This window comes from Pipistrellus hanaki, assembly GCF_964339955.1.
Source record: "Pipistrellus hanaki genome assembly, chromosome: 8".
In the NCBI taxonomy this organism is placed as follows: domain Eukaryota; kingdom Metazoa; phylum Chordata; class Mammalia; order Chiroptera; family Vespertilionidae; genus Pipistrellus; species Pipistrellus hanaki.
In genome coordinates, this window is record NC_140510.1 from 8,021,265 (window position 1) to 8,046,538 (window position 25,274).

Genomic DNA, 25,274 nt, shown 5'->3' on the forward strand with positions numbered 1-25,274 from the left:
GCAGGGGCAAGAGGGTGTTCCTCAGCCCAGACTGCACCTTCTCATGTACTGGAGTCCTCAGCAGATGTCAGTCGGACATCCTTATCGCTGCCGCAAAGGCAAGAGTATCTCGCCACCAACACTGCACTCACCAGCCATGATCGGGCTTCTGGCTGAGTGGTGTTCCCTCTGTGGGAGCACACTGACCACCAGGGGGCAGCTCCTGCATTGTTCATCTGCCCCCTGGTGGTCAGTTGCATCATAGTGACCGGTTGACTGGTCTTCCCGCTATTCAGTTGATTTGCCTATTAGCCTTTTATTATATATGATTTTTAATAATTCATTAGTATCATTTTCTTTTAATAGGATTCAAAAGTCAAAACTATAAAAATGTACAATGAGAGTTTATCCCTACTTTCTTTACTTCACACCCCCCCCCCCCCAATCTAGTTCACAGAACCATTTCAATATTTTCTGTTTTTTTCCTTTTGAGTTTATTTTTCAATAAAAGGTCTCTCTTTTCTTACACAAAATCTACATGTATACATGTATGCATGTATGTATGTGTATGTGTATCTTGTTTTTAAAATGTAATGGTATCTCTTAAATCACTACATGTAAGTTAATACAGATATTATTCTTTCTTTGCTCTTTTAATAGTGAATATGTTTTATAGTTCTCTTAACCAGTTTCCTGCTAATGGTAATTTCTGTTTTTTGTAATGTTTTGTTCTTTGATAGATGCCACAAGGAATAACTTTGGGCCCATGATGTTTTGTATTTCTAGAACAGAATTCCAAGGTAAAGCACCAGAAACGGCAGCGCTTGGCCAACAGTCGATGCCTTTGTAACTGTTACACTTCCACATCCTCCTCCTGAGGTGGCTTCACTCCATCCTCATCACCAGTGCAGGACAGCGAAGAGTCCCACCCATCCCTGAGTGCGTGGTCGGCCTCGAAATATATGCCGTCTGATAAGAGATGATGATGTCTCATGTGCCATAGTCTACCATGTGGCTCATGGCCACAGATCATTGAAGTTGAATAGTTTTTTTTATAGTTAAAGCATCTGTGCATATTTTCCTGTACATTTTTTGTTCATGTTTTCTCTCCTTTTTTTCTATAGTTATTAATCTTCTGATTTTTCCAATACATTCATAAGGCTAGTAATATTGCTATTTTTCTAAAGGGTTATTGTTATTTTGACAGTTTCTTATGTATTTGAGAACTAGCTTTTTATATTAGACACAAATTGAAAATATTTTCTTAGAATGTCATTTATCTTCTTGACAGTGCTTATGTTTATACACACTCACGCACATACACAGAGACACATACAGAAACTTTCCTTGTGCTTAAAACTATCAAATGTCTTAAAACTATTTCACAGGAATTCCAGATCACCAATAGTATGCAAGTATCTAAATTGGATCTCTAAATCCAAGGTTCTCAGTGTGAACAGCAGAAGCAGACTTTCAGGTTAAATTTAGAAAGATGGGAAGGATAAACATGCCTGTGTAAATAAGGTGTTTAGTATGTTAGAGAAATTTGGGCCAAAGGTAGAACTTGGCGCATGGAAACCACTTGTGAGTGATCGTAATGAGAATTATATCATTAAGATGAAAAACAGATCTGTGCACACCTTAAAATTAAGCACTCAGGCATTGATCTTTGTAGTGCCTACATATCCAACACTTGCAAAATGCTTAGCAAATACCTTCAGCAGTGAGTTAATTTAACCTAAAATGCAACAATAAGGAGCAATCATATCAGTGAAGCAAAGATGTTTACTGTACTAATGTAGATACATCCTTGTGCTTTTTCTTTTAAGTCAATCCGTTTTCTTGAAAGTTCAATAAAAATTTTACTTAAAAAAAAATATCAATCACCACATTGATTCAAACTGGCCATGCAGATAACAAAGTTATGTTCTTTTAACAATAGAATGTCTCTCAAATGTTTCAGGGCGTGGGGCCTTGAAGAAAGCTGTTGTTTTTCTTTATTCCCACGACACTGAACATTTTAAATACCTTCCAGAGACTGTCAATACATATTAAACCACTGGATCATTAAGCCACCATCTGATCACTAGAGATGTAACCAGTCACCTAGAGTTGAGCTCCTGCCCATGCCTTCCTTGCCTTTCTCCTAAAACCCAGGCTCATTTCCCGAAGACACAGCAGGCAGATGCACTTTAAGTGAACAGTGTGTGTTATGGAGAATTGGCTCCAAGGAGAGCATTTCATGGAATCCCTTTTGCTTCTAAAGGCAAGCGTGTGAATTTTGCAACAAAAAAAAAAAAAGAGAGAGAGAGAGAGAAGAGAAACTTTTGTTCAATTTTGATTGAGTTTCCTTTTGGTCAAGTGTATACATTCTTGCACAGCTGGCCCCAAGACCATTTCAAGATACAATCAGCACTAGTATAAGTATTTGCCAGCTGAGCTCATAAGCCAGAGAAAATCAAAGGACACCTGCCTATCAGACAGTTGCTTTCATTCCTCCATTGGCTGGGTTTCTTCCTGATAGACAGAGCTCACTGCTGTGCTCAGCTGGCTCTTCTGTCCTTTCAACATGCATCATTATAGAAAACAAACACATGATCCACCAGTCCTGACAGCCTTCGGCAGAGCATGACAGAGCATGCTTCAGCCCTTCACAGGCATCAGAGAGGCAGCCCAGTGCAGCTGGCCCGAATGCGGCCCCCAAGAAGAGGCAGTGGGGAGAAAGAAGCTCCTGCATGCCTGTGTGTTAGCAAGCCCTGTTACTCCAGACATCCACATATGCAAAGTCTTACCTTGGCAGACCAGATCCCATTTCACCAGACCTCAGTGTTGCAGGGGTAAATGGATAAAAAGAGATAGATCTGGGCATTCATCATTTTGAAAACCTTTCCTCTATTCACATGGGCCATGCTGCTAAAGAAACAGCTCTCGCTATGCAACTCCTATTTTTTCTATGAACAAATGGAGATTCAAGAATGCAATCGCATTATAAAGGTGTTGATTGATTTGTTGCCAGTATTTTCATGAAAGCGGAACTATGTTTTATTCAGGGATGTGTCCCTGAGATCTACACAGGATCAATACCTCTTTCCAGCTGATGCTCAGAAATGTTTACTAAGTGGGTCTCAGAGTGTGGGCTCTGGACCCACAGCGTCAGCACCACCTGCAAACTGGTTATACATGCAGATTCCTGAGCCCCTCCCAATGTGATGGGTCAGAAATGAAAAGCGCAACAGGGAACCCGTGTTTTAATGACTTCTCCAGGTGATCCATGCTTCAGTGTGAGAAACCTGGCTTATTCTAAGGAAAGGCAGCAAGGAGAAAGGGGCTGGGCGAATGTCTGCCGGGTTACTTCCTTAGTGCAGACCTTAGTACTTCTCTCAGGGACCAGCTCTCTGGGAAGCTCTAACTCCACTAACGCCAGCCTACTAGTAGGTTAGTTGTACCTTTCTGGTACTCCCATATTCATTTGTTATCTAATTATTTTACTATCTTAACCAAAGTATATTGGCTGCTCATGTACATGTTCTGGCTCCCATGCAAGGCTATCTGTTAATCTTTGTAATTTCAACACTAGTATAGTTTACAGAGCACCATGGGCATGTGTATTTGCTGAATGAATGGATGATGAATGAGTCTGCACTGTGTTCCTTTGTCAGTATACATGTCCACAGTGATATCCCTAGATTTTTGATGCCAGAGGATGCATATGAATGTGAAAAGGCAGAAAGAAAAGTATACTTTTAGAATTAATTCATAGAAAATATAAGAAGATGCCAGTACATATTTTTGAAATATGCTTTTCCCAAAAAAAGAAATAGTAATTTAAGAAATACTCAGGATGTTTGGGATACATTCTCCTTCAACATGTGAAAAGACACAGTAAGTCTATTGATAGCTAAGTGTTTATAACATTCCCTGCATGAGTTTGCTGGGGCTATTGGAACAAAATAGCAGAGAAGTTTCACTGAAATGCAGAAATGTATTGTCTCTCAGTTCTGGAGGTTGACATTCAGGTGTTGTGAGGGTTGATTCCTCTGAGGCTCTGAGGGAAGGACTCGTGCCACATCTCTCTGTTGGCTTATAACTGGTCATCATCATATTCACATGGCATTGTCCTGTACATGTATGTGTTCAAATTTCCCTTTTCATATGAACACTAGTCACATAGGATTATACCCCCCAAGTTATTTCTTTTTAACTTGAGTACCTCTGTAAAGATCCTCTCTTTAAATAAGGTCACAGTGAGTTACCGGGGGGGCGGTGGAGTGTTAGGAATTCAACATATGGAGTTTAGGAGGATGGAATTTAACCAACAATATACCTCAATTTTTCTCTTGGCCTTGGAATATCAAAGGCTTGGGAAGAAAAAAGTAGCAGGACTCAGAGTCTGTTTTTGTGTAGGAAAATGTCAGAACTTGCTTGTCCTTTTTCCCCTGAGAGAAAGCATCAGCCCGCATGAGCGTCACGTGTGGCTGGAGTTTGAGGGTCTCCTGGAACCACTGAGCCTCGTTTGGTTTTCCGCTGTCTCCGACTCTGTGGGCTTCCGACATTAATGCCAGCCACTGTCTATGTCTTTCTTATAGTCCACAGGCCAATGTTTCTCAAAAATGCTCCCGCTCCTTTCTCAATTCTGCATTTGAGTCTCCTCCCTGTCAGCCCTCAGGGCTCCCCCCTGACATGGTCTGCTCTCCTTCCAGCAGGCTCCCTGGGAGAGACTCTGGCTTGGTATTCAGAGCCAAGTTTCCTGGGAGAAGCTCTGGCTTGTCTTGGTCTAACTATGAGGTCTTAGCCAACTTACTATGATATTCAGTTTCCTCATCTGTACTAGGTAGGTGCTGATGGGAGCGCTGCTGGGTTTCTCTCACAATTCCATGTTCAGTGCCAGAGACCGGGAGAGCTGCTCCTCTGCATGCCCGGTTGCCTGTCCAGACCTCAGCATGCTGTTGCACTCAGGCCAAAGTGAACGTCAGGTCCACATTACAACTTCTAAAAGGCAGACTCGCATTACAAAGGCATGCACATTATGATGAAAGCTGTATTTCCTCCTGAAAACTTCCTATTAATTCAAGGGTGCGTGCTAAAATCAAAGTGATTATAGAACTGAAGAAATAATGTCATAAAGTCTTGCTATTTAATGAGAACCTATTAATCAACAGATTGTGCACAAATCTTTTTAAATCTTAAAACAATCCTGCAGGGGAGATTTCAGTGCAGAGGAAAGCAAGGATAGTGAGCAGTTGAGGGGGCATTAGCATATCATTAACAAATTATGCTTTGATTGGTTGAACAGATGACTGGACACTTAGCATATTAGCCTTTTATTATATAGGTTAATAGTACATAATTGTAGCTAGAAATTTGAAGGCTGCACAGTCGGTCAGATGACAAAGCTAGGATCTGCAACCAGTCCATCAAATGCGGCCCTTGCTTCTTATATCACCCTAAAGAGCATTTGCTTGTTTTCCTTTCTTGCTTGTTGGTTTTTCTGCATTGCCTATGTTGTATTGTGATGGTTTGTTAGAGAACCCAGTACCATCCAGTGTATGTTTGCCTCCAATGTCCTTGGTCAGAGTAGCATCTGGTGTACAGTAGAGTGGACAATTGCTCATCAAACCACATAATTAGCAATTTACTCTCTTCATTATTTTTATTACTAGAGGCCTGGCGCACAAATTTGTGTACCAGTGGAGTTCCTTGGCCTGACTTGTGGGTTTGAGTTGAAACCTGCTCTCCAACATCCCCTGAGGGGTCCTGGATTGCAAGAGGGCACAGGCCAGGCTGAGGGACCTCACTGGTGCACAATCAGGGCAGGGGAGGGATGCAGGAGGTTTGTCAGCCAGAGAAGAGCCATGGGAGGGCTCCAGGGCATATCTAGCCCATCTCACTCAGTCCCAATTAGCCAGACCCCAGCAGCAAGCTAACCTACCAGTCAGAGCATCTGCCCCTGACAGTCAGTGCATGTCATAGTGAGCAGTTGAGGGGGCATTAGCATATCATTAACATATTATGCTTTGATTGGTTGAACAGATGACTGGACACTTAGCATATTAGCCTTTTATTATATAGGTTAATAGTACATAATTGTGTCAGATAATAGCACTGTGCTTATTAACCTTTGCCTCTATATATATATATACTTTCTCTCCCTACAGAGACTACCTGCCTCTTACAACCAAGACGTATGTCCTTTTTCCCCCCTCATCATAGTGCTTTATGAAAGGCATGAAAAACAAAGTTAAAAACAAAACTAAAAACTTATAGGTATTTATGTACTTATTTTCTATGACTAGATTTGGCAGGTCTTCTTAAATACTGGTTAGTTACATAGGTAAAAACCAATATACCTCAATATACTAATAGGATAAGACTCTATAATATATGTGTAAAGATGAAGCACAGTCATCCATACATATCCCCTACCTCTATTGGGTTATTCACAGATGGTACAACCTGCTGTCCCTGGTCCTAGCATCCAAGCAGACATTATTAATCGATCCTGGAACTTCTCCTGCCAGGGTCAGATGCAAACTCTGACAGTTTTGCAACACAGCTCTCTGGGCAGTCACTACCAATCTATTTGAGGTGACCTGTGAAATGAAGCCAATTCCACATCCCATGCATTTTTGAAAGTGGAGAACATAAAACATTTAGAAACAGGAATTATTGCACTAGAAGGTGGTCAGCAGAGATTTGTGGCCTAGGGGTCCCCCAAGTGGCCACACATTCACATTCTCTTGCTTCAGTTGTGGTAAGACTAGCCCTGATTTAAAAATCATTAGTGCTGGAGAGATGAAATATGTTCAGGAGGCTGTTTCTTCATGACACTCTGCTTTTCAGGAGTTCCATTCCTTCACGATTTGACAACTGGCTCTACCCTGGGCCTCTTAAAGCTGCCCAGTTTAATCATTCCCAAGGAAGAAGTCCAGATATTGTTTTGGAAAAATCACTACTGCCAGGGTGAATTTAAATGCACAGCAGGGGTGGAGAACCAGTATGCGAGGGTGTTTGCTAATAATAGCACCACTGAAAAATATGCCTCTTCATGCTTTTTAAATGAAGGCTCTTGGAAAGCAAAAATTCCTAGTAAATTTTCACATTTAGTATATAATGGTAGGGTGTGGGGCCATTAACATCTCATGGTAATCCTTGGGTTGCCCATATGGATACCAACCTTCCAACAACCACCTCCCCCCACCTGATTACATGGCATTCATAAGATGGGAACACATCACATGTGGTAATAAAAGCAAATATCACAAGAAAGGTCAAACAATTTTATTTTATTTTTTTTTACTTCCCATCCTTACAATAGATTATATTCTAAGTGTGCAATAGCATTATGTCAAACACACACACACACACACACACACACACACACACACACACACAAAAAAAAAAAAAAAAAAAAAAAAAAAAACTGGACACACTTTTATTTAAAAAAAAAAAATACTTTGTTGCCTGGCTCCATCTTCAGTAGGGAGTGTGCAAGAGGCAGCCAGCCTATCAATGATTCCCTCTTATCATTGATGTTGCCCTCTCTCTATCCCTCTCCATTCCTCTCTCTAAAATCAATAAAAATATTTGCTTTAAAAGACCACTTAGATGCTAAGGAAAGCTAACCATCACCTGAGCCTAGTGATTGGGCTGGTGAAGGGTCTTACCCTCAAATTGTAAGAAATGCAACATCTGTGAAGCACAATAAAGGTAAGTTCAATTAAAAGAAGTACCTAAAAAGGTGTTTCCACATAGCATATGGGACTTTTTCAATCCTATTAGAAACTCTTTGCCCAGAGGGAAAAGTAGTTGTTTTACATTCACACATTTTCTTAAGGTGTTTCCTTCAAAATTACTGCTGTATTTCTCTGGATGTTTGCTGTTATTTAGTCCCAGTGAAGCTTTACTGCTTTTTGGTTTGTTACTTAGGATTTTCTTTTTAAATAGAACATCTTGAAGCTTTTATAAAGAGTACATTTTAGAAAACTGTATGGGATATTTTTCTCCCTGATGCAAAATGTACAGAGCTGTTGTTGTTTTGCATTTTTGTAAATAAGAGTAAATCCCTCATACATATATCTGATAAATTAGACTTCAAAGTGAAGGCCATGACAAGAAATAAGTAAGGACACTTAATAATACTAAGGGAGTAATTCAACAAGAAGAAATAATTCTGGTAAACATATATGCAGCCAATACAGGAGCACCCAAACACATAAATAAATTTATGGAAGATATCAAAGGAGAGATTGACAGCAATACAGTAATAATAGGGGACTTGAATACCCCACTATCACCACAGGATAAATCCTCTTAAAAAAAAAAAAAAAAAAAAAGCAGCAAAGAAACATCAATCCTAAATGACTCACTAGATCAGATGGAATTAATTGACATCTTCAGAACATTTCACCCCAAAGACACAGAGCATAGGTGCATTCTTCTAAGTGCACATGGGTCATTTTCAAAGATAGACTACATATCGGGACACAGGCAAAGACTTTTCAAATTCAATACAATCGAAATCATATCAAGCATCTTCTCAGATCACAATGGCATAAAACTAGAAATCAAATACAATAAAAACAATAAAAAAATCAAGTACCAGGAGACTAAATAGCATGCTTTTAAACAAAGATTGGGGTACCAAAGGGATCAAAGAAAAATAAAAAAGCATCATGGCAACAAATGACAATGAAAACACAACAATCCAAACTCTATGGGACACAGTGGAAGCAGTCTTGAGAAGGAAGTTCATAGCCCTAGAGGCCTATCTCAAAAAACAAGAAAAAATGGTAATCATCATACCTAATAATAGGGAAACATGTAAATTGACCATGCCTCTGCTACACCTATAACCAATCAGAGTGAATATGCAAATTAACCCAACAAAGATGGCAGTTAATTTGCATAGGTAGACACCCAGAGCCTAGGTCCCAGGAAATTTCTTGGCACCCGGGTCATTCCGAGGTAGGCTCCACGTGGGTTCTGAGTAACCTGGGAAGGGCCTGAGCCAGGGGCTCCTGAGCAGGGCCAAGCCTGGTACTGGCAGAAGAACAGACATTTAGACCAATGGAACAGAACAGAGAACACAGAAATCAACCAAGCCATTATGCTCAATTAAATATTTGACAAAGGAGGCAAGAGGATACAAGTCTCTTTAATAAATGGTGCTGGGAAATTTGATCAGATACATGCAAAATAAATAAATAAATAAAAAGGAAGAAAGAAAAAGAAAAGAAACTAGATCACCAACTTACACCATACACAAAAACAAACTCAAAATTGATAAAGGACTTAAATATAAGATGGGAAACCATAAAAATCCTACAAGACTCTATAGGCAGCAAAATAGCAGGCATATGTTGCAGCAATATCTTTACCAACACAGCTCCTAGGACAATGGAGACTAAGAAGAAAATAAACAAATGGGACTACATCAAAATGAAAACTTTTGAACAGCAAAAGAAACCATCAACAAAACAACAAGAAAGCCCACTGCATGGGAGAACATATTTGCCAGTGATATTTCAGATAAATATTTGATCTCCAAAATTTACAGAGAACTCATACACTTAAGAAAAGGATGATAAATGACCTAATCAAAAAAAGTCCAAAGGATCTAAATAGACACTTTATGAAAGAGGACATATAGAAGGCCCAGAGACATATGAAAAGATGCTCAGAGTCACTAATCATTCAAGAGATGCAAATCAAAACAATGAGATACCATCACACACCTGTCAGAATGGCTATCACTAACAAATCAACAAAGACAAGTGCTGGGGAGAATGTGGAGAAAAAAGGACCCTCCTGCACTGCTGGTGGGAATGCAGACTGGTGTAGCCACTGTGGAAGACAGTATGAAGTTTCCTCAAAAAGTTAAAAATGGAACTTCAATTTGACCCAGTAATCCCACTTCTAGGACTATATCCTAAGAAACCAGAAACACCAGTCAGAAAGGATATATGCCACCCCTATGTTCATAGCAGCACAATTTACCATGGCCAAATTTTGAAAACAGCCTAAATGCCCATCAGCAGATGTGTGGATGAAAAAACTGTGGTATATCTACACAATGGAATTCTATGCTGCAGTAAAAAAAGGAGTTCTTACCATTTGCAGCAGCATAGATGGAACTGGAGAGCATTATGCTAAGCAAAATAAGCCAGTTAGAGATAGATAAATATCACATGATCTCACTCATATGTGGGATATAATGATCAATATATTTAGATGAACAAAAATAGATCCAGAGACAAATGGTAGAGGAAGGAAGGGGGTTAGAGAGCAACCAAAGGTCTGTGTGCATGCATATTAGCCTAACCAATGGACACAGGCACTGGGGTGGTGGGAGTTTTCCCAGGATGGGCGTGGCTGGGTGTGGGGGGAAGGGGTCAATTGGGGGAAAAGAAGACATATGTAAAACTTTAGACAATAGAAAAAGAGTAAGTGGCTCCCTAGATTTAGTCATGACACCCCAAGGCAATGATGTTGCCTTTCTCAATAGTGGCTCCTCGCCCCCTCCGCAGGTGAAATAATAGGATTGAGGGTACTAGCAGAAAGCAATACAAATTTAGGCCACAGAAATAGACTTGCAGGTCTAGGTTTGGACCCTGTCTTACTTGCTTTGCTCATAGTACCCCTCCTCACCACTAATTTCATTTCAAGATACCCTAATCTCATCTTCTATTCTAAAGCTCAGAGCCAAAGTTATAATTAAACTTCTTTCTATAATCTTAATCTTGTCTCTTCCCATAATTTGATCCATCTTTCCCTGTTTTGCCCTTGTCCCTAAAATGCTTGGACCAATGTTTGAGCTTGAAACCCACAAATACTACTTATCAGGGTCCTCCCCCTCCCTGGTCCACAATGATTAACTAACATTTATGAGAGCATAAAGAAGTGAATAAAGAACTGCAGATTTTGGAATGGACTCCAAAATAGCAGTAAAAGTTGACAGCAGACATTGAAGAAGAAAAAAATAGAGTAAATAATATTGAAATTATTTTGCCTAAATATGAGATAGAGAATTTGTGTTTGGTCCAACCAATCCATGACATTTTTCTTGTTTTTATCCCAAGAGGATTTCAACAATTGCTTGAGGCTGAATTTATAAGCCCCTGAGAGAAATGACTGCCTACAACCAGAACTGTTAGGTAGAGGCTGCAGTGAGTCATGCAACCCAGGTCTCCCTGGTCTGGAAACGCACTAGACTGCCCAGGGTTTGGAGTCGGTTTGGGGGCAAACCCTAGTTCTGACACCTACTACTTGACCTGGTGGGAGTTGATAAAATATCCCCAAGCAATTCTCAAGGAAATTCTTCAAGGAAAGTGTGCAATAGATGTATGATTCCTGCGTCACAGTGCTTAGCCAAGAAATTCAAAGTCTAAGACAGCACCTGTGGTAGAGAAGGCCACAGGAGAGTACTGGACATGGCATGGTCCCACAGGAGGCCCTGTCTTATACTGAGGCTAAGGTTTGTCAGAAAATAGTTACCCTCACCCACAGTTGGCAGGGCAAAGACAGGGAGAGGGCCTCTGAGTAGTCCACACTACAAATGCAGATACCCCAAACCTAGATTCTTGGAACTATATATAATTTTGCTCAGGGCTGGGAGACTTAGCAGGGAAGAGTTGTCAACTTAGCCTCTCAATGAGACTGTACAGCTTTTGTCTTCTTGTTGCTTAAGCACAAACTGGTGAAAGTATAAAGACTTTATTACTTTGCATAAAATAACCCTGAAAAGAAAATCAGCCTCTAATGTTTGCAGTGGCAATGAAGAGAAAGGGTTGATTCCTAGCGGGAAAATAGCTTTATGAATTATTTGAGTCTATATTTATAGAACAATTCAGAATAAGTCTATAAGGTTCAACTACATTTTCCAATTATATTTACTGCATTTAAGGTTGAAATTACATGCAGCAGTGTATACAATTGTGGGGAATTTAGAATATTATAGAACATTTTTTTGTAAATGACAAGGGTGTGCTCTAGTTCAAGTCATGGCTGAGATACAAAGAAAGCCATGCGCTGAAGCCCAGTTTTAGGAGTGCAGCTGGTTTAGCCATATCACAGCATTTGTGATGGCCAGAGGCCCAGGGGGAGAACACGAGAGAAACAGCCAGGTGCACAGGCGTGGCCACAGTGGCTTTTGCTGTTCTTCACAGTTATGCCTCTGAAAATAATTTTCTGAAAATAAATGGTGAATCATTCAAATAAGTTATTAAATAACAAAACACATTCAAATGAGTTATTAAATAACAAAAACACAGATCAAAAACATTCATCATGATTCCAAGGTGTGATATGTCATCATGTCAGTTCTTTTGCTCTCTCGAGGTTGGATATTTAATGAGACTAATTACTTGATAGATGATTCAGGGTGAGCCTTTGTGCAGAAATATTATTGACTTCTGCAGCTGTTTTTCTTGCTGGGCACCAAGGGGATTGCAACTAGCTTGCAGTCCCAGGCTTTAGGTAACCCAGGAGGACATTGAATTGTGGCAGCTGGGGTCCCAGAGGCTGAGAAAGACTGTTGGTGAGGATGACTTGTGAAGTTCCATAGCGACATAATCCACAGGACAGGAGGAGAGGAAGGAAGAAGTTAGCACTGACAAAGGAAAATCAGGGTGGGTGGGGAGCCCTCCAGTACAGAGTTAAGTAGTCATCACCCCGTGGATTTGCTTGCATGTGGTCAGGGGCTGAGGAGCCAGATTAGGACTTTCTTTTGACACGTTAGAATGAGAGTGCTGCTCAGTAATCTTAAATCAACATCATCACATTCTCAGAGTGTGTGGTCCAAGATATTGAAAAATTCACTTAGAGAACTTGGAATACTGGGTTCTATGGAGCCCCTCCCAGATAGTAGCTGTTGACAGAATTCTATCTTCCCTTTTAAGGGGCACAAAGTACTCTCCATTGCATCGTATCTCTTGTAGTTTGGTGTGGAAATGTAGCCAAATTTTCTCCAGAGAAATGTATGTACAAGACAGGCATCTCCCATAAGAAACCTACAGAGGCTTACCTCCATGCTCTTTGTCCTTCTGATGGTAGGATGCCAACACTGAGACACCCTACGAATCATAAGCTGGGGAGGCCAGGAATCTCAGAGTCACTGAGTGGAGTAGGGCCATCTGCCCAGCAGGAAAGTCCATTCTGGATGCTACTTGAGGAGAGAAACAGACTTCTATTGTATGTGAGCAACAGCACCCAGGGATTGATGGTTGGCAGCCATCCCTCTGTGTCCTGCTCTGTTGTAGTAAAATATAGAAATATTTAAAAATGCCAAACAATATTTAAAAGGTTTTTAAAGATTTGAGTTAACTGTCCTGAAACTTAAAGTGTGATATTAAGGACACATTCCCCTCCGCCCTGAAGCGTGTGTATTCCATCGATAAGGTTTTAAACTTAGACTGCTGGTAACCGTATGTCTGATGACGTAACTCCTCCCCCTCCCCAGAGTGAGACTGAGTACTTACATGTTTGTTACTGACATGCCCGCTGGAACTAATATTAACCTGGAGATCTTGTTATGCATGTTGTTTATCAGAACCCCTCTGCGCCCCCCAGACTGCCATGGGTACCACAGGCTGTTTAAAAGGTCCCCAAACACCATTCTAGCGAGTCATTGACTGATCGCTGGATGCCTGGTCTCCGCTGATTGCTTTGATCCCTGAGCTAGATGGGTGGGTCTGATCGCTGAAGTTATCTTCGCTGATGGCCTTCAGCTTGGGCGCAGTCCCCGTCCCCACTCTGCTCAGCTCAGCTCAGTGACAGAAGGTGGGGCCTCAGATGGATCCACACTGTGCGCAGGGATCTCTGAAGGCAACACACCCCTGAAACTGAAGCTTCCTTCCTGACCTGACCCGCCAGCCAGAGAAGGCCTGCTGCTGCCGCCGGAGGAAGCCACACTTTGGGAGCTCCCTATAAGCCTGTACCCCGACCAGGGATTTTGTGAGTGACAGTGTCTCTGTGTTAATAAGCTTTGTACCCACTACAATAGAAGAAGAAGAAGAAGAAGAAGAAGAAGAAGAAGAAGAAGAAGAAGAAGAAGAAGAAGAAGAAGAAGAAGAAGAAGAAGAAGAAGAAGAAGAAGAAGAAGAAGAAGAAGAAGGGGGAGAGGGAGGGGGAGGGGGAGGGGGAGGGGGAGGGGGAGGGGGAGGGGGAGGGGGAGGAGGAGGGGGAGGGGGAGGGGGGAGGAGGAGGAGGAGGAGGAGGAGGAGGAGGAGGAGGAAAGAGAAGGAGAAGGAGAAGAAGGAGGAGGTGGAGGAGGAGGAGGAGGAGGAGGAGGAGGAGGAGGAGGAGGAGGAGAAGAAGAAGAAGAAGAAGAAGAAGAAGAAGAAGAAGAAGAAGAAGAAGAAGAAGAAGGAGAAATTGCTGGGTGAATTGCAACTGTAACTGTTTGTGTGGCATAATTCCTCTGGCAGTCATAATTATTCTAATACTAGTAGCCCTGTGCACCAATCCGTGCACCAATAGCTCGCTACTACCCTCCAGAAGCTCTCTGCCTGCTGCTCTGCTCTCCTGTAGCTGCCCCCACTCTCTCCCCCCCACCCCCTTATAGCTTGCTGCCCTGCCCCCTCCTGTAGCTCTCCGCTGCCCACTTGTAGCTCGCTGCCCTATCCTCCTGCTGATCCCTGGCCCAGTCATTACATGGTCAGTCATTACACTTCATGGCATAATGACCATTTGCATATTACATCTTTATTATACAGGATAAGGTTAGATGAAAATGCCTGCCCCCGTCCTGCCTGCATAAAGTATTTTGCTGGCAACTACTTTGTCTGAAATACCTACACGTTTAAAGTTTATCTCAAGGGACGCCTCAGATAGACGCCCCCTTCCTTTCTGGGACATGCTCTGTGCCTGAGAGGCTGCCTCTATAGTCTGCATCCCCTGAATCCCCTTGTTCTCAGCTTTTCATTGACTTTAGCCAACAGCATGCACCAGAAGCAAGTGAGAAGGTGAGAGGACTCGGCAGGGCGGGAGACGAGCAGAGAGGACAGAGGAGGACGGTGACTGTATCCTCGGGCTGCTTCTTGGAGTTTCTCAGACGGCTGTCCCAGCACTGCTCAGCCACACCCACTGCTGGTGCCACAGACTCTCTGTCCTCCTTCAGACCCAACTGTGGGAACAACTCCACTGTGACTAGCACCTGGGTGATTTCTCTTGCCTTATCTTTTCTCATAGCCCTTCCCACACCTTTGTAAACAGGCCTTTCCTTAGAAATGCACTAAATTAAGCCATGCTCATTATCTACTTCTCTGTGGCTCTGGTGGAAGAAAAGGTCACTGCCTCACTCTCTAACCACCTTCTTGCCTGGCCACCTCCCTCAACCTGCAGCCCCCTGTACTGCTGATTTCCAGACAAATATAGAATAAGAATATTTTTTATTTCATTATATTCCCATGCTGATTGTAATGTAGAAATAAATACTCAGAGAAGAAAAGAGACTTTCCCCAAAACAGTCAGCATTTTAGACATAGAACCAGGACTCTGGCTGAGAAAGCGTGAGCATGAGAGAACTTTCTATAAAAGAGCAGAGCTGGAACTAGGAACATCATGGTTCCTATCCCACTGTCACTTCTTTGTCTGGCTGCCAAGGAAGCATAGGTCTCCTGGGGAAACATTCCCTGCCATCTGGTATAACCAGTTAATAATTAGGTAGGAGTTTGGGCAAGACACGTTTTGGGAGCCACATACCACAACTAGGAACCTGAGCTGTCTGCTGTCAATCCGCCGGAGTCTTCAGAGGCCCCAGCTCCTCCATTATCCATGGCAGACATGCCTGAAATCAGGCCATGAGCTCCTCAGACTCCTCCCTACAGAAGCCTCCATCCAAGTAAGGCATTAGAGACATCTCTTCCATCACCATCAATAAACGTCACAGTTGAAATATGGAAAAAGGTGGAAGCACCTCAAAACTCTCTTGGTTAGCTGGAAGAGAAGAGGCAGGATATAAAGTCCCTAGACCTTTTAGATAGTTGCAAGCAGGTAAGCAAGCTTAGAATAGGGGTGGAAACCCATCATGCAGTTTTCAGAGACACTGGGCTTGCTCTCTCTTGCTTGGCCTTCATTGTCATCAGCTTTCTATCAGGGCCTCTGAGAGGCAGTGAGGCCCCTCAGAGAGACTGGCACACTGAGCATTCAGTGCCCTCTTTCCCAAAGGCCTCATTCTTTTGGTCCAGTATCCCAGAGGCTTCCTAACAGCACTCACGGGATCTCCTGAGGGAGGCACCGTGGGGTCTTTGAGGGTGGGGTCTGTAACCAATGTGGCTTCCTATCCTCAGCACCCATCCCAGGGCTGGCAGGTGGGAGACGTTCACAGAAGATTTGCTTCTTCATGATGTCCAATACATGTACTTGAGGATGCCCAAGACATCAGAGCTGGGAGTTCATTGTAACACACATTTTTTTCAATATTCAAAATTCAATCTTCGCTCATCTTAAAGAACACATTTAGAAAACTCAGAAAAAGAAAGATCAAATATCCTTTTATATGACATTTAATGCTACAATAAAATATAAATCCTATTGAATTTATAGGATTAAAACTGCAATAATTTTTGTGGTGTGCTAAGTTGTGAAAAATTGTATTACATCTAATATATTCATTAATTAACTATTAGGTCAATTATCTGATATTTCTTTATTCTCATTTTATATCTTTGAAGCCCCTTAGTTCTATGAATTGCTTGCATATTTATTGTATTTGCCAGATCATTCTATTCTGAATGCCCTCTACTCTGTCACCTGCCCTCAAGCTGTACACATATCATATTTTTGTTCCTAAATCTTCCCCAGAATGAATCATCTAAGCCTTAACAAACCATAGCAACCTAAGAAAATTATTACTCAACTTCCATGACATTTTAGCTCCTTCCAAACCTTAAAGTCCCTAATCAAACAGTTGTCCCCTCTACCAGTCCATTTCTATGTTGTGTTTGTCTTTCTTTCCTTTACTCTGGAATAGCTTACAAAGTATTCCATTCCAATCTCATCTGAAAGTTAAAATAATATTTTTCTGGCTAAATTTATAACTTTGACAGTCCATTTATCCAACATTTGTTCAGTACCGGTCACAAGTTAGAGTCTAGTAACTGGCGATATAATGCAAATAATATAGAATACTGTATTTGAAGCACATGCTGTCACTTATAAATAAATAAGATTAAATAGTACATTGCTTTAAATTCCAAATAATTTACACTAATGTGTTAACCTAAAAATAAAAAGGCAAAAATTAGTGGCAATTCAAATAAAAAAGAATTGCAATTCTGGTACCACAGATGCAGGCAAAAACCCAAATAGTGTCCCAATTACTGGGTGAATAAGACAAGGGGTTTTATTAATACAGTATGAGGGAAGAAAGGGAAGTAATTATATGAATAGAAGAAAGGCATTTCTATTGTGAGAAGCTGAGTTACTCTTGAGCTGTACATGGCTGGTTACTAAGTCTAGCTTTAGAACAAGTGTCCGTGATCATCAGTCCTGTGGCCAGGATGGCCACTTTCCTGTCAGCTTCACAAAGAGCTGTTTGTGAGAAAATGTTGGCCCAGTCCAAAGATTATGCCCAGTTCAAGCATTCCAAAGGTTCAAGGAGCAAGATTCAAGCAGTTCCTCTGGTATAACTACTCTGGCTCCATTTTAAATCAATTCCACTATGACAAGTTTTCACAAATAACAAAACAAAAATTCCCAGGAGGTATACAAAGTTTTATAGTTTTCCAAGTACATACACTCCTATTAGTCCCATAGTTTCATTGGACCTTACGGGAAAAACAGTTTCTTATTTAATCCTGCTTTTGGGTTCACTGTCTCGCATACCGTTCTCACCTAGAGTTTTAAGCAGTCATACTAACAATCTCCAGAGTAAATTTTGGGTGGGATTGCAAATCCTCATTCTGACATAATTTTGGATGAGTTCATTTTCCCCATGAGGGTCAGGGTAAACCACAGGTTCCCAGCTTTCACACACCATCCTTGCTGCCTAGAGCAATGGTTCTCAGCCTTCAGGATCCAGCTGACTGTGGGGCTCCACCCAGAGAGGCTCTGATTCAGGGAGCCTGGTGGGGCCTGAGAGTTTGCATTTCTAACAAGTTCACAGATGCTGCTGATGCTGCAGGTCTGGAGCCTGCACTTTGAAAACCACTGGGAAGACATTCTTTTCTTTCACTTGGGACTCAGCTGCTACTAATCTAAACTTGGGATCTTCCAAGATGCTCAAGGAGTCACCCTTAGTGCCCACCCCACCCCCACCCTCAGTACCTGCATTTTCCCGTGATGGCATCTCTTGCTGAATCACAGCATCTATGTTTGGTCCATGAGTGGGGAGAACAGGCTGGCACAAAACAGATTTATTAATGCAGAGTTATGTGCCAGAGAGAAGAGAAATAAATTCAAGAAGCATATATTTAGGAGTTAAGGAGTTAAGATCCTGTGAGGATCTGGGCCAAGAATCTATTTATTAAATGTCAGCAAGAGTCTAATGGCAGGGTGAGGTAATTTGGTGCCTAATGGTGGGTAAATGGTTATTAATGAAGGCCGTCCTGGGTTTACTTGCTTTCTGTATGTGTATGCCGCTCTACCTGAACAGGTGGTGTCTCTCTCCATCCTCTTTGGATCTGGGTTGGTCTTCTGACTTGCCTTGGTCAGTAAAATGTGCCAGATGTGAAAGTGTGCTAGTCTGGGCCTCATCTTCAGGAGGCTCTGCAGGGAAGGTTTATGCTCTGAAATTAAAGACCATGTAAGAAATCCACTACACAGAGACCGCTGTGCTGTGAGGAAGACCAAGATGGCTCTGGGGTGAGGCTGTGGAGCAGTACCAGGATGCCACACATGAGGTAGAGCCTTCTTTGACTTCCTAGACCAGACTACACACCAACTTTATGCAGACAAATGAGTAACTGAAAGTGAGGCCACATAAATCCAGCTCAGACCAGTGAATCAGACCAGCTCAGAACCGAATTCTGAGAAATGACCAAAAATCATTGTTTAAAGCCTCTGGTTGGGAATGGTTTGTTGCACAGCAAAAGATAACTAAAAGATATGGGATGTGAAATTTGAATTTAGTCCCTCACAAGCTGTGATATCAACATCAATTTCTGTAGACTATTATACCATAAAACATCAGTACTTTTTTGAAAGAAAAAAAAAAGATTGGATTTACAAAATATAAATACAGTCAGAAAAGATAATTCTAATTCTGTTTCTCCTCAATACAAAAAGTAGTTGCTAAGATACTCTGTGTATAATAAGAGACAAGGTTATGGTGGTAAAGAGTATAGATGCAGAAATAAATAATATTAATACCAGCCATAGTAACATCATCATTTATTACTCTCACTATGTATTATGCATTGTGTTCAACAAGAATTTTCTCATTTAATACTCACCAAATACTTACCAAATAGCATTACATAATAGTAATTCCCAATTTAATGCAGATAAATCTGAAACCACTAATAATACTGACTCCAAATATTCAAAAGTAATTTTTCATCTTCTCCAGCCATAGGCATGGATATTGTTCATGCAGACAGTCCATTTTTTAGTCTACTGTTTTTTAATATTTTTAGATATAAACAATCCCCAAACCATTGCCAACAACAACAAAAAATATTGATGTTTGTAGTGTCAAGAGAGGATGGAAAATAACTGACTCAAAAAGGAAAAAACTGGGTTAGAAAATATTAAACATATTTCTATACTCCTGAAATCTCCAAGGGTTTTTCACACTAATGAGCTCTGTGGGTACTATGCAACCTTCCTGGAAATGATTTGACCATGAAACCCTTTTAGGACATCAATTAACATCACACTTATATAGTGGTATTCCACAGAATCCAGTTTGGAAAATGCCATGATAGACAAAAAAATTAGGTTGTTGATAGATTGATTTTTAACTGAGGCAACTATCCTGGGAGGAAATAGGTCAACGATTTAACATCAAGTTATTTAATTTTGTGTTACATGTTTGTAGGCATATATCATGTTCTTTTATTTAAAAAAAAAATTAGACCTACATAAATATAAATGTTTAAAAAATAATTTCTGGTATGGAGGCCCAGGAGAGACACCTCATTTCAAACACAAGTCCTGTTCTCTAAAGAACTCATTAACTTGAATTGTGTTTTCCCTGCATCTTCCTCCATGTTGACCTCTGACTTCCAGAGAGGTCTCTCGGGGTTAACAGGACATGCCTACCTCTTTGTGCTCATTGGTAGGATCTCTTTGTAGCTCATATTCCATTTGGAAAGTGATTCTTTCAGTCAAAGAGAATGGAGTGAATTGTTTCCACTGTAATGAGCTAGAGACACACATTGGGCAAAATAATCAGATAGGAGAGAAATGTTCTTATGTGGTAACTAGCGCACATTGGACAAAACTTACAGAATCTACTAAGAAAAAAATCAGTTTTGAAACTCAAATGTGAAGAGTTGTTTTATTAGGGAGTGAAAATAAACTTTTGTGTAACAAAGGTCTGCCCTAAAATAAGAGGGCTATAATACCAGTTTGAAAATGTCACATGGGGCGGGGGGGATCTGGATATCAAAAAATCAGAAATGCCATAACTGTTTACCCAGACTGTTTTAAGTGCAGAGACAATAATCATTAATATAACCCAATCTATATTATTTTGAGTATATGTTTATATGTTATTAAGAAATTATAAATTATACAAATTTCTCATTCTATACCATTAGTTTATTATCCTCAGCTAAGTCTTTAAATAGCTCTGCTGGTGTGGCTCAGTGGCTAAGCATTGACCCATGAACCATGGGTTTTGGGCTCGATCCCCAGTAGGTAGTATGCAAGAGGCAGCCGATCAATGTTTCTCTCTCATTAATGTTTCTACCCTGTTTCACCAAAAATAAAACAGTGTCTTATATTAATTTTTTCTCCCAAAGTTGCGCTAGGTCTTATTTTCAGGGGATGTCTTATCTTTCCATGCGCTAGATCTAATTTTTGGAGGATGTCTTATTTTCAGGGAAACATGGTACCTCTCCATCCCTCTTCCTTTCTCTCTCTAAAATCAATAAAAACACATTTTTTAAAAAAATATATATTTTATTGATTTTTTTACAGAGAGGAAGGGAGAGAGATAAAGAGCTAAAAACATCAATGAGAGAGAAACATCGACCAGCTGCCTCCTGCACACCCCCCATCAGAGATGTGCCCACAACCAATGTACATGCCCTTGACCGGAATAGAACCTGGGACCCTTCAGTCCACAGACCAACGCTCTACCACTGAGCCAAACCTGCTTCGGCAAAAAACACATTTTTAAAAAGTCCGTAAATAGCCTTCCCAGGTATTTTATGGCCAGCAAAGACCTCTTCTGAAAATTGAAGTCAAGATTCTAGTGTCCAGAATGTTTTCACAATGTTCTTTAATACAGTTGATTTTCACTTAAGATTATTTGATATTACAATAGCTCTTTTGGGGGCAATTGATTGGTCAACTATTCAAAATGTCCTGTTGTTAACATGTATTAAAGGCAATTCTTAGGGATCACTATGACCTTGAATACAGTGGTACCCAGGCTACTTGGATTACACGTTAAACAATATTCTGTGGTTGTCCATCTTCTATCCTCACAAGACAGTATCCAATATCCAAACAACAGACAGAAACAGAAAACATCTTGACACCAAAAACAAGACAATCTTAGAATATACAAAAGACCTGTTAATTGAACACATTTATTTATAGAAAATATCAAAATATGATTTCCACATTTCACAGTGTTCACATGGAAAGTTTGTCAAGGGTTGGGATTTAGGAACTGTGTACATTGTGTACAGACCACGGGCATTAGTGTCAACCTAGTTCTGTCACTTGGCATAGAAAATATTTGGGACAAAGTCTGTAGCCCCCATTGCACATCCTTAGCATTTTGAAAGCATTGCAATTCACATACCTTTGGCCCTGGTGATATCCATGTACCACAGCTGAAATTCAAATAACTTTGCTTATACAGTGCTTAAATATGCAAAGATTTATGAAACATACTTAAGAGATATTTCCACTGCCAATAAAATATATTGATTTCTATTTCTTGGTCTGTTCTTATATTTTCACTATCATTCTCTAATAGTACAAGGTAAGAGATGTTTTTCAGTAGGTTATTTTGTGGTGGGAAAAACATACACATATAGATTGGAAACTAATGTTCTAAATTCTTTTTTAATTCAGGTATAATTTATATATGATAAAAGACACCTTTTTCAAGTATACAATTGAATGTGTCCTGTCATGTGAATACAGTCATGTAACCACCATTATAATCTAGAGATAAAATATTTCCATATTCCCCTAAGTCCCTCTGGCCCCTCTACCCCTACTTCTGCCAACCACAGTTTTCTGTTCCTCCATTTTGACTTTACTAGCATATCAATCATATCAATGCAATCATTCCATTTTAAGTTATTGGCTTTGGTTTGTTTCATCTCATATAATACTTTTGAAATCCATCCATGTTGTTGAAAGTATAAGTAGTTCTTCCTGTATTATTGTTGAGGAATATATCCCATTGTTTGGATTCACGGCTTGTTCACTCGTCGGCTTTTGGGTTGTGTTCAGTTTGCGGTTATGATTAATAAAGCTATGGTCATTTATGACCAGGTCTCTGTGTGGATATAGGTTTTTATTGTTCATGAATAAATGCGTAAGATTTGGATTGCTGACTGTGTATTTAACTTTAGGAGGGATGTGGGAGTTTCCAGTGTGGGAGGTTCAGTTGTCCCAAATCCTCAGCAAATGTAGTGTTTTCAGCTTTGTTTTTTGTTTAGCAGGAGATGTGTAGTGGTATCTTACTTCATCTCAATTCCTTTTAACTCTAAAGATAAGCACCTTTTTATATACTTTCTGGCCCTTCATATATTTCAGCACATTTTTCTTGCACATTATTCTTTGGTGAAGTGCTGTTCATATCTTTTGACGTTTTTTATTTTAATTGAGATATTTGTGTTATGCTTGATTTGTAAAACTCCCTTATATACTCTTGCCACAAGTCCTTTGTCAAACTATATATTTGGCAAATATTTTTCTATGCACAGCTTTATTTCCATTTTGTTAACAATATTTTTTGAAGAACAAAAATATTTAGTATTTTTGACAGTTGTATGATTATTCATTATTATTTTCATTAACTACTTTTTGTGTTCTTTGTAGAAAACTTTGACAAATCCAAATTTTCTTCTAATTTTATATAAAAGTTTTATAATTAAATAATGTACATTTATGTCTGTGACCATGTTAGTTTTGTATATGGTGTGAGGTAAGAGTTAACCTTTACTTATTAATTATTTTTAATATGGATATTTAGTTATTCCAGTGTCATTTATTAAAAATACTGTTGTCATTGGCATTGTTCCCCACACTGAAGTTTTGTGGCACCTGTGCTAGAAATCAGCTGTGCACATGCCTGTGCGCCTATTTGCGGACTCCGCATCCCTTCTTTTACTCCCAATGTCTGTCCTTAAAGCTGCCTCACTGTGCTGACCACTGGAACTTTTAGAGTGAATCTTTCAGCCATTTAAATGAGGCAGAATAAGTCCCCCAACTTTGTGCTGCTGTTTCTTGTTCCTTTACCTATCTATATAAATGTTAGATGCATCTTATTGATTTCTTTAAATATCCTGTTGTGATTTTGATTGGGAGTATGTTGAGGCTATGGGTTAGTTATACCTTAATAACACTGAGGCTTCTGATCCATGGTCATAAAATATGTCTTCATTTATTTTGATTGGACAACATTTTTCTTAGCAATGTTTTATAATTTCCAGGATATTATTCTTTCACATTATTTATTATACTAATCTCTAAGGATCTCCATTTTTATTGCTACAGTGAATTAGATTTCTGTTCCCAATTTTTCACTGCACATATGCAGAATTTTAGTTTATTGTTGTATACTGCCTCTTATCCTACAACCTTGCTAAGGTCACTTAATATCTCTAGTACTTTTTATAGATAACAGCATTTTCTATATAGATAGCAAATGGAGATGGTTTTACTTATTGATTTCCAAATTGTATGTCTATTATTATTATTATTATTATTATTAATTCATCTTATTGCAATATTACTGTACTCACGATGATGTTTTAAATTCACAACTCTACACAAAGAGATGTGTGTGACATTTACATATATTTAAAGCCCTGTTCTAAATGACCAGCCATACCCCAAATTTCATTATTCCTATTGATTTGTGAGGTATCTTTTCTCCCTTATAAGATGAACAAGTCCTCTTTTATCTCTATGTTTGCTTCCTCTAGAATCCTTGCTTCCCTATCTCCACTCTTTTCCCAGCACATACACAGAGTACCGGCTGTTACCACACAGTGAACCAGGCACAGGGAATTAATAAACTCTGATGCAGCTGTGAGGCTGCTCAGCAGCTGGTTTGAAGGCAGTGTATTATTGGACTGACCTCTGGAGGCATGCTTGGGATGCAGTGGGTGGAGAGAGAAAGGTATATATCTAATTATATAACCCAGTCAGAAGGCTACTGTACAAAGGGAAGAACATGACAAAGAGGCTGAAAAATTTCATTTGGTTGGTGTATTACAAGAAAGTACAAGATACTAGGTAAAGAGTGGTGAGAAATGTGTTTTGGGGGAGAGGGAGGTTAATTACAATTCAAAAGGAAAAGACAAATAACTCCAAGTTCTCTCTCACAGAAAAAATTTAACAAGGAGAATTAGATACTGGGGATGGGAAACTTGGAAGGCAGGGACTTAGCAACAGTGGCACTCTCAAGGCCTGGAGTGGGAGGGGCTTACGAAAGAGGATACTAGCCCAATTAAAAAGCCAGGCTCCCCAGGCAGAGGCTGAGGAGGCAGGGCCCTTACTTCAGAGTGAGAAAAAAAAATTATGAGAAGATGGCCTCTCTCTTCCCTTCCTCTGTCCTCACATCTTCTGTTGGTGTTTCCAACTGAATTAATGCAACAGGAAACCAGCGGGCAAGTGATTCTAGGAACTTAAGTTTCCTGTGATGTAATATGAGAGAAAACATGCAAAGGACAGTTCAGAGGAGTGGTGGAGGCCATGAGAAGAAGGCCAGAGGAGGGTCTTGGAGGACATGACTGTTGCACTGTGTTCCCACTGCTGCCTGCTGTGCCCTGTCTGCATTTCCCAGCTGCTGAGGACCCAAGTGGCCAAGACAGCTCTAAAATAAGATTGATAAAAAGTGGATTATAACATTCACATTAGATAGTGATATAAAATATATTAATCAATGATTCCATAGCAAATACAAGAGACTTTCTTTTATTCTATGCATTTTATTA